Source organism: Puma concolor, chromosome B1, assembly GCF_028749965.1.
Source record: "Puma concolor isolate L17-30 chromosome B1, mPumCon1.1.hap2, whole genome shotgun sequence".
Taxonomy (NCBI): Eukaryota; Metazoa; Chordata; class Mammalia; order Carnivora; family Felidae; genus Puma; species Puma concolor.
The window spans coordinates 123421453-123431504 of record NC_141670.1 but is presented as its reverse complement, the minus strand read 5'-3'; the positions used below and the strand labels follow the sequence as shown (position 1 = coordinate 123431504).

Here is a 10052-nt window from a genome sequence, read left to right as displayed (position 1 = left end):
TTGAAGTCAGGAAAAGCCACTGCTGCCTGCCTGCACTTAGCCCTGAGGACCCCCTTTGCCGCTCTCTGAAATCCAGCTTCCATCCCTTTGCCCTCTGCCCCTTGTCTGTCAGACACGTATGTGTCTGAACCCTTTTTAAAATTTTTTTTTTAACGTTTATTCATTTTTGAGAGACAGAGAGAGACAGAGCATGAGCGGGGAAGGGGCAGAGAGAGGGAGACACAGAATCGGAAACAGGCTCCAGGCTCTGAGCTGTCAGCACAGAGCCCGACACGGGGCTCGAACTCACAAACTGCGAGATCCTGACCAGAGCCAAAGTCAGACACTCAACCAACTGAGCCAACCAGGCACCCCTGAGCCCAAGTTCTAATTCCCTCCCAGAGTCACCAGTGATATTGAGGAACCTATAACCCCCAAGAAGATTTTGTCTGTGGAGCACATTTAAAGGGTCTACACTGGGAGCCACCAAGTCCTGACATCTGCAAAGCTGAGCCTCTGCTGAGCTGTAGCTGAGAGACACAGGGACAAGAGAACTTGAGTTTACTTAGCTGCTACCACACGAGCATGAAAAGTCACCTTTCCTGTTTCTGGAAGTTCTCCTCGTTCTACCTACCCAGCCCAGTGCCTGCCAACGTACACAGATGCTTCAAAGGAATGACTGAGCCTTCTTTTATGCAGGGGTGTTGACTGGTACAAACATGTATATCTAGTTGGGTCACTGATGCTTGGTTTTCTTCATTCAGGCTTAAAGCACTTATTCATCTAGAAGCCTGAAAATCTATCACCACACCACTCGTGGTCTGCTGGCTCTGCCACCATCTCCAATAGTCCTCAACCTTTGGAGGCCATGAGAATCACTTGGGGTGACAGTCAAAGATGCAGATTCCTTGGCCCTGAGCTCAGTTGAGACTTTGTCCTGGTGCACCATGGGCAACACTGGAGAATCCCTGCTCCAGGGTGCTAAGTCCAAGTTCCCTATCCTCCAGAGTCATTAATTTCTGCCCCTCCATAGCCTTTGGATTTTTTTTTAATGTTTATATTTATTTTATTTTTGAGGCAGAGAGAGACAAAGCATGAGCAGGGGAGGGGCAAAGAGAGAGGGAGACACAGAATCCGAAGCAGGCTCCAGGTTCCAAGCTATCAGCACAGAGCCCGATGCAGGGCTGGGACCTACGAACCATGAGATCACGACCTGAGCCGAAGTCAGATGCCTAACTGACTGAGCCACCCAGATGCCCCCATAGCCTTTGGATTCTTAAATTCCCTTCAGAGGTAGGTTCATCCTTTTTGCTTCAGGCATATTGTGGCTTTAAGAGTCGCCTATTTATTTACCAGCGTAGTCAGGTTCCTCTTTTTTAGTTTCTCTGACTCCATTTTTTCCCCCTAAAATTCTCTCCTCATTCCTCATAATTCTGCCCTTCCTCCTGCTTCATCTCTCTACTTAACCTTCTGGAAAAAATTAACCTTGATAATAGTCCCTTTTATACAGACCGCAAAACACAACAAAACACACTTACATTTTAAGGGAAACTTCTCTTTACTATCATTAAAATGTTTGAAATACCAAAGACTCCATCTTTATATGATTAACAGAAGAACCTCAGACCTGTGCGCATGGAAGGAGCAGTGACAAACTTAACCTACCTTAATTTTTTTTTTTTTAATTTTTTTTAACGTTTATTTATTTTTGAGACAGAGAGAGACAGAGCATGAATGGGAGAGGGTCACAGAGAGAGGGAGACACAGAATCCGAAACAGGCTCCAGGCTCTGAGCGGTCAACACAGAGCCCGACGCGGGGCTCGAACTCACGGACCGTGAGATCATGACCTGAGCTGAAGTCGGACGCTTAACCGACTGAGCCACCCAGGCGCCCCAACTTAACCTACCTTAAAATTGTTGCTGTGGCCAAATCATGTTCCCCGTAAACAGGGAGCCACTCTCAAGCTGCTTTCACTGTGAGACCGAGGACCTAAAGCCGTCTCACCGTTCCTAGTCACCATTACAATGAAAAGATGCTACTTTAATAAGAGACTCTTAAAAAATGAGAACAAACTGAGGGCTGATGGGGGATGGGAGGGAGGGGAGGGTGGGTGATGCGTATTGAAGAGGGCACCTTTTGGGATGAGCATTGGGTGTTGTATGGAAACCAATTTGACAATAAGTTTCATATATTTAAAAAAAAAAAGAGGGGCGCCTGGGTGGCGCAGTCGGTTAAGCGTCCGACTTCAGCCAGGTCACGATCTCGCGGTCCGTGAGTTCGAGCCCCGCATCAGGCTCTGGGCTGATGGCTCGGAGCCTGGAGCCTGTTTCCGATTCTGTGTCTCCCTCTCTCTCTGCCCCTCCCCCGTTCATGCTCTGTCTCTCTCTGTCCCAAAAATAAATAAAAAACGTTGAAAAAAAAATTAAAAAAAAGAAAAGAAAAGAAAAGATGCTACTTTAACAGTTTAATAGTACCTACATTCCTTATTTTAAATGAAAAAATAAAATGCTTTGAAGATTTATATTTACTAAATGGGTGGGAAAAATAAGTGCTTCAAATATTGCAGGAACAAAAGAATCATTTTTTTTAGGCATAAAATTGGAAGTTTTAGATTCAAATTACTTTTTACTCATTCAAATCCTTTTGGTGAGGTCTCAAATCTTTAAAGGAAAGGACAGCTAGCTGAATTAAGAATTGAACTGCTTAAAACTTGATGAGACAGATACTGAATTGTATCTAAATCATGTAATGGTTTCGTGTTTAATGTATCTTCTGTAAATGTGGTGTTGGGTAATATTGCTTAAATTCTGCTTTTTTAATAAAGAGCTAAACTTTTATAGAAAGGAGGAAGAAAAGCAATGGATTTAATCTCTACTCCAGAGAAGTCAGAGCCCCCAAACCAATGCGGTATGACTGCCACCTAGTGGCAGTATATCCTCATCACAGAAGCCGTGCCTCCTGGAAGTAGGGGAGAGGGCTACAGCAGGTGCCCTGACTGCAGAGCTAGTTTACTAGCTGGTGGTGATTTAGTAATCACCACCAGGTGACTGCAGTAGAGTTTTATTTTCCACCATGTCAACTTTCATCGCTTCTAAAGCTATTTTAAGAAATATTTACTTGTTAACATAGTTTCAAAGACAGTTATACAAGGACATGTAAATCATTTTCATTCTCTGAGAGTTTATCTTTATTTCACTCAGGCTCCAAATGGACAAATAATATATATTTGAGGTTCAAGTTTCCTATCCATTTAATTCTATCTTAGAAAACACTTTGTGATTTAAAAAAAGCACTAAGTTTTGCTGATTTTTGTATCTTTGGCATCAGTAAGGGAAAGAACAGTGGGGCTAAATCAGATTCACCCAGCTCAAACACTGACCAGCTGTGGTACCTTAGGCAAATATTTTATTATTTTCCAACTCATTTGTTCAACCTGTTAAACAGAAGAGCTGGAATAGATTGTCTCTAAGATGATCTCCATGAAAAGTTCCAAGGCTTCGCCTGTTTCTTAATTTCTACCCCACTGTGGACCAAAACATTTTTAAACTTTAGCTGAGTGGCTCCATTCACCCTGTTCCAGCCCTCCCACCCCACATGATTATGGGCGATTTCAAGACTGACCCAATTTTCATAACCTGATTCTATCCTGGAGCCTTCTGGGAAACTGGAGTGTCTCCGAAATAGCTCAACTGAGTTGGTCAAGCAATTTTTGCTGCTTGCCATTTGCACCTGTGGGTTAGTAAAGCAGTCTTTTCAAATGAAGTTGGCAAAGAAGGCATAAAGGATTTGAATAAAGCCCACAAGGTTCAAAAGCGTGTAACCCGACATAGTTTCATTTTGTTGAGTTAGCAGCTATTTTTGCAAACTTAAAAACAAAAGCTGGTGTGTTCGAGGTTTCATTTCAGTCCATGCTTTCATTATTCAGAAATCAGTGCCAAGACGATTAAGCATGACCTTTCCATACAGATGGTGCCTCCCTTTGCTGGCACAAACAGCACCTGTCACACTCAACGTCAAATGCAGATGTTTGCATATTTTTAAGATACGGCGTCTTAAAATGGTAAAATGAGTGCTGACGTAAAGGCTTTGCGGAAGGGCACATAATATCACTTAATCTGTTTGAATTACTTGAGAAGAAAGCCATATTGCAGTTCTAGGAAATTAGGAGACGTAAAACGTAGCACTCTTCTTAAGCCACATGTCCATGTGCTTTCTTAAAATGATTTGAAATAATGTACAAATACTGTTGATTCACTGTGATAAGAGGTGTTTTTGTTAAACGTACATGATCCCCCAACTTCAACACGAAGTATAACGTGTACTCCGCATGTGCAGAAAAGCTTCAGCAATCCTGCATGATTGTTTCCAAAAAGTCACAGTGTCTCCAAGTTAAAAGGAAGCTTACAAGTCATTTCCTCCCCATATAAGAATCCCTTCACTAGTAGCTACAAAGGCAAGGGAGAGAAAGGGCTGGGAGCAATCCAACCCCAAGAATAGCCTATAAAATTGAAAAAAAAAAAAAAAAAAAAAAAAAAGAATCAACTTGAGGAGAAGTCAGTCTGTTTTTATTATCACCAGCGACCAGCGGTTCCAAACCATGTCAATGATAAAATACTCATCCAGGCAGGAGCAGACCGCCTTCACTTCTCCACCCTGCCCCACCCCACCAACTCCCATGCTTTCTACAGGATCTGGCCTCTGATGTAATATTACATGACTTACAGCATACACCTTTTTTTTTTTTTTTAATAAATCTTCTTCTTTTTATCTCCTAACTATCAAAGTGATATTTTATAACCATAAAAACAATATAAACAAGCATTTCAAAATTTGTGCGTGATTTCATTATGCAGTGCTGCTTCCAGCCTACCAAAGCGTGTTTCCCGTCTGTCCCCCTCTTACCATTTTTTTCTTTACATGATTCAGATCATTTGTATATCCATACTAAAGACTGTCAATCACATTTTTAAAGGCTGCATAATAATTCACCATAGAGGGCTGTGCCAAACATTTTTTAATTATTCTGTTAGTGTTACGCATTTAAGCTGTTTCCTGCCTGTCACTCTTATAAGATAATGTCATGGTAAAGATTACCATAATATTACTGCATTTGTCTAAGTATAGTGGTTAATATTCCTGGAGATGGAATTACTGGATCAAAGATTAAGCACTTCTTACGAAAATCTTAGAAATTATACTGCTAAATGGCTAGTTTGCATACCAATAGCAGTGCATGAAAACGCTGATCACACTAGATCTCACTGACAGCCAGCATTATCAGGTGGTTGGGTTAGAGAGAGAGGGGGCTGTTTGTTTATTTTCATTTGTTTCGAATTTGATAAGCAAAAATGTATCCCATTGCTAATACAACTTATACTCCTTTAATGACAAGTAGGATTTTGCATTTGCATTTTCTCATTTATGAATTCCTCTTCAAGCCCTTTGCTTGTACAGATAGCCAGGCTTTGGAACTTATTTTTTATTAAAAAATGCACAAAGAAGCACAATTTTTTATAAGCTTGCCTGCCTGGGCAAGTCTCATACTGAAAAGTTTTTCTGCTGCCATGTAACCTTGACCCCACCGACCAAGTGCTGCCTTTTGGAGGCACACGCACACTAAAAAGGCATCCTTTCCTTTCTACGGCCCTCTATATCCTTACAGATAACCATCACAGTCTCCTCTGTGTTTTTCTTCCCAGACTGACCAACTGTTTCATCATCCTATTTGGTCACATTTTAGTTTATTGGAGTCCACTGGAGTGGTGGACAGAAAAGAATACAGGAATCAAGCTGTGGTTTCACCAGGAGGATGGGGCAGGACTTTGACCTCCACCGAATATGGTGCTGTCTCTGTTAGTTTTGCTTAAAGCATCCTTAATCCTTTATCTATCATCTGTCTATCATCTACCTATCTATCTATCTATCTACTTTCCTGCACGATTTCATGGATGTTTCACAACAAGTAAGAAAGCTTCCGAAACTCCCAATCTTTTTTTAAATGACTTTTCTCAAGCCAGGTCTCTTTATTCTGTGCTCAAAAGATTGATTTGAAGACCCTAAAAGCAGATCTTTACATTCATGAGCGGTGTGGCAGATACACTAGCAAAGCAAAAAGCAAAAACAAAAAAACAAAAAAACAAAAGCACTCTCCTCTATTTGGCACACAGCTAGATTTCAATTCCAGGCTCTGCTGCAGCTGGGTAGAGCCACAGGATAAGTCACCTTCAGTGGAATAGGAGAGATGATATGTGTCTGTTATTGGTCCAACCCCTAAAAAGCTCCCTCAACTGCTCCTCCATGTTGACCGGATTTGGGAAACTGAGAACAACTTTGAAATCCATGTGTTAAAGACAGCACAATGACTGATGTCCTGGTATGTAAATGACTATGAGGTGGGGGAGGGGGGTTGCCCCCGCTGACTTGAATACCCTCACTGGACAGTTACCTGAATAAGAACTAAACTTCCTATGCGCCGAAGTATTAAATGTTGAGTCCACTGGAAGTAGTAATTTAGCATACCCTAACACAGGAGAAAGCAAGCTACAGAGGAAAGAACACAGAACGAGAATAGCATGCGTCTCTCCCATTCCTGACCTCTGCTCCCCTTTTATCACAGGATCTGGGAGCCCACAAACTGCATCTCATTGATTCCCTTGCCAGCTGTCTTTTAGAAAGAATCTGTCTCTTGGGAGACTAGAGAAAGGAAGAAATCTTTTTTTGTTTTTTAGCTTTCTGCTTTAGGCAGTACAGCCAGCAGCGGTGGTGGCATTTGCGAGCCTCGGAAGCAATAGAGCCAGTTTTCAGCTGCATCAACAGAGGTGTGTCCCCCGGGGTCCTGGAGACCAGCAGTGGCAGTCTCCCTCCCATGCTCAGCAATGCAGACTTGTGTGCCCAGATCATCAAAGGAAGTCACAGCTTCATGATCTCCTCTTATTCTTCCAACCTCTTTGTAGCCAGTTCCCTGCATTATATCCCTTCCTGGATGAAATATCCAGAATGTTTTCTTTTTTTCTCACCTGGACACTGACTGACAATACATACAAATTCTGTTTCTGGAGCTGTGTCCTAGAATCCACGCTCCTGGAGCATGCACTTTGTTGTTTCTGAGCCCCAACTTTCTCATATATTAAAAAAAAAATAGCAAGAATGATGAAAACTGCTCTGCCTAATTAACATAACATTCATGATATCTAAAAGAAAGTGATTATGGAAACTCATTGTAATTTATACATACATTATTTTTTTTTCAGTTGTCACACTTCTAATTAATTTAGGGCAAAGCTGTACAACGTAGCAAAGCCCCATTTATTACATTTTATCTCCTACAAACTTAAAAAATTTTAAGTAATAATTCCAGGCCCCAAGGTAGACCATGAACCTACTACCCATTAAAAAAAAATTTCCACCTTCCTAAAAGAAGTGTGATGTTTTGGGCGGACAGATCAACATCTTAGATAAAATCTGTTGCCGTGAAACATAAATTCTGACCTGGTAACCTGACAGAGCACCAAGATTCTAATACTACAGAATTCAAGGCATTCTTTTGAATACTGTACTTTAGTAGTTTTCAAAGGAAAATCAGGAAAAGACTTCCAGCTCAGTGAAGACCTTGATCAAAGCATGGTACAAGAGAGCAGGTGTGCAGACCTTGGGAAACGCGTGGCAAATTCAGCGGGCCATGGGAGTGCGTTTCCACGACGGGGCTCTCACCACTCACTGCTTCGGAGCCAGTTTTCCATAGCCTGCTCTCCCAGCGCCCCAGTCCTGCCGTTACGCATCTGGTAGCTGGCCCCCAGAACAACCACGGCCATGCCTGCCCTCCTTAAAGCCTGCGTCCCAGTCTTTGGGAATGATCTGCTCGTCCTGATGAGTTCTGTTCATATACCTCATGGCATTTCTGCCTCTGCTCTTGAATAGTATTCCACAAGGCAGAACCCACATGCTGTCTTCTTCAGCTTATCCAGGCCCATAGTGGTTTTCTTCATGTCACTTTTGCGGAAAAGTTCACAGATTTGTTCTTCAGTTGAGTAATAGGAAAGACTGCCAACATACAACCTACAGCTCTTCTTCGGTCATTTTTCCTGTTCTTCATTGTCACCTCGGAAGTTTTCCTGTTCTTCAATGTCACCCCGAAAGGGTGGGTCCCGGTACTGGCTCAGCTCCACGTAGGAGTCGCTGCGCAGCGCCTTCAGAAGGCCATGGACGCAGTGCAGAGAGGAAAACAAAGACGCCACCACTCTGGGAACAATGAAGCCCGGCGACCCATTATTAGCATTATTGGTATTATTATTTTAATGCAACCTGATTAAGCTTCCTCTTGTTGGTCGTATCTTTCTCTTTCTAGAATTTCAGGAGCCTCTCGAGTATTTCTAAATCTTGATCCAGTTATAATATATTAGTTATTTCATCCTCTGAAAAAGACTAATATAACCTGCTGCCAACAGGAAGAAAGCTGATCTTCTATAACCACTGAGGTGATTGTATTTCTTATTCCAGGGCAAAGCTTCAGTTGTTTCAACATTGCCTCTTGGCAAATGTCACCAAAGAAACCGTGAGCCTGGCTTCCTGTACATATGCAGAACTGATTAAATGCCAGAGATGGGCTTGGGCACAGAATACATGGTAGACACAGAGGAAGGGTGCCTCAGTATCCCAGGTGAATGTTCCTTGACTTCCACTCACTTTGCTTAGGCTCCTCTTAGAAGAAGCAGGACCTCAGCCCTTTATCACTCACAGCTTCCTGTTATTTCTGGGAGTTCCCAGAAACCACCTCATGTGTGCTGAAGACCAAGTCCCCTCCTGTTCTCTTGCTCTATCTTTTGTACCAAAGGTCCCGCAAAGACCATTTAGCCATGTCCTCCATGAGGCTGCCCTATGCAGTGTACATGGCTCCCCCATGCTCCCCTGGCTCTGTGGAGGCAGTTCAGTAAAGTGCACAGAAGCAGGAAAGGGCTGGCTTTTGATCCCACTACTGCTCTCCTCAGTAGGGGACTTTATATAGCTGCCTTTAATGGATTTATGACATCATCGTTTTTATGATGTTCTTGGAGTAAGAAAAAATTGTGCTTGAGGTAGACCAGGGAGAGTGACAGGATCACATTGCAGGAGATCGTGTTGGGTAAGAGATACTTTCTTGCACCATGCACAAAAATAAATTCAAAGTGGATGAAAGACCTAAATGTGAAACAGGAAACCATCAAAATCCTAGAGGAGAACACAGGCAGGAACCTCAGTGACCTCAGGCATAGCTTCTTACTAGACCCATCACGAGAAACAAGGGAAACAAAAACAAACATGAACTATTGGGACCTCATCAAGATTAAAAGTGTCTGCACCATGAAGGAAACAATCAACAGAACTAAAAGGCAGCCCATGAAATGGGAGAAGACATTTGCAAATGACATATCTGGTAAAGGGTTAGTAGCCAAAATCTATAAAAAACTTATCAAACTAAGCACCCAAAAACAATCCAATTAAGGAATGGGCAGAAGACACGAATAGACATTTTCCAAAGAAAACATTCAGATGCCTAACAGACACATGAAAAGATGCTCGTTCATCATCAGGGAAATGCAATCAAAACCACAATGAGATACGACCTCATACCTCTCAGAATGGCTAAAATTAACAACACAAGAAACAACAGATGTTGATAAGGAAGTGGAGAAAGGGGAACCCTCTTGCACTGTCAGTGGGAATGCAAACTGGTGCAGCTACTCTGAAAACAGTATAGAGGGTCCTCAAAAAGTTAAAAATAGAACTACCCTACGACCCAGCAATTGCACTACTAGACACTTACCCAAAGGATACAAAAATAAAGATTCGAAGAGGTATGTGCACTCCTATGTTTATAAAACATTGTCAACAATAGCCAAACTATGGGAAGAGCCCAAATATCCATTGACGGATGAATGGATAAAGAAGATGTGGTATACACACACACACACACACACACACACACACACACACACACACACACACAATGGAGTATTACTCAGCCATCAAAAAGAATGAAATCTTGCCATTTGCAACAACATGGATGGAGCTAGAGTGTATTACACTAAATGAAGT

General features: G+C 42.2%; 1 pseudogene; it reads right to left on the bottom strand.

The window, feature by feature from the left end:
* Nucleotides 1-7694: 7694 nt before the first annotated feature.
* On the bottom strand, nucleotides 7695-7951 carry LOC112858788 (nuclear cap-binding protein subunit 2 pseudogene; annotated as a pseudogene).
* Between the last annotated feature and the right edge of the window lie 2101 nt (nucleotides 7952-10052).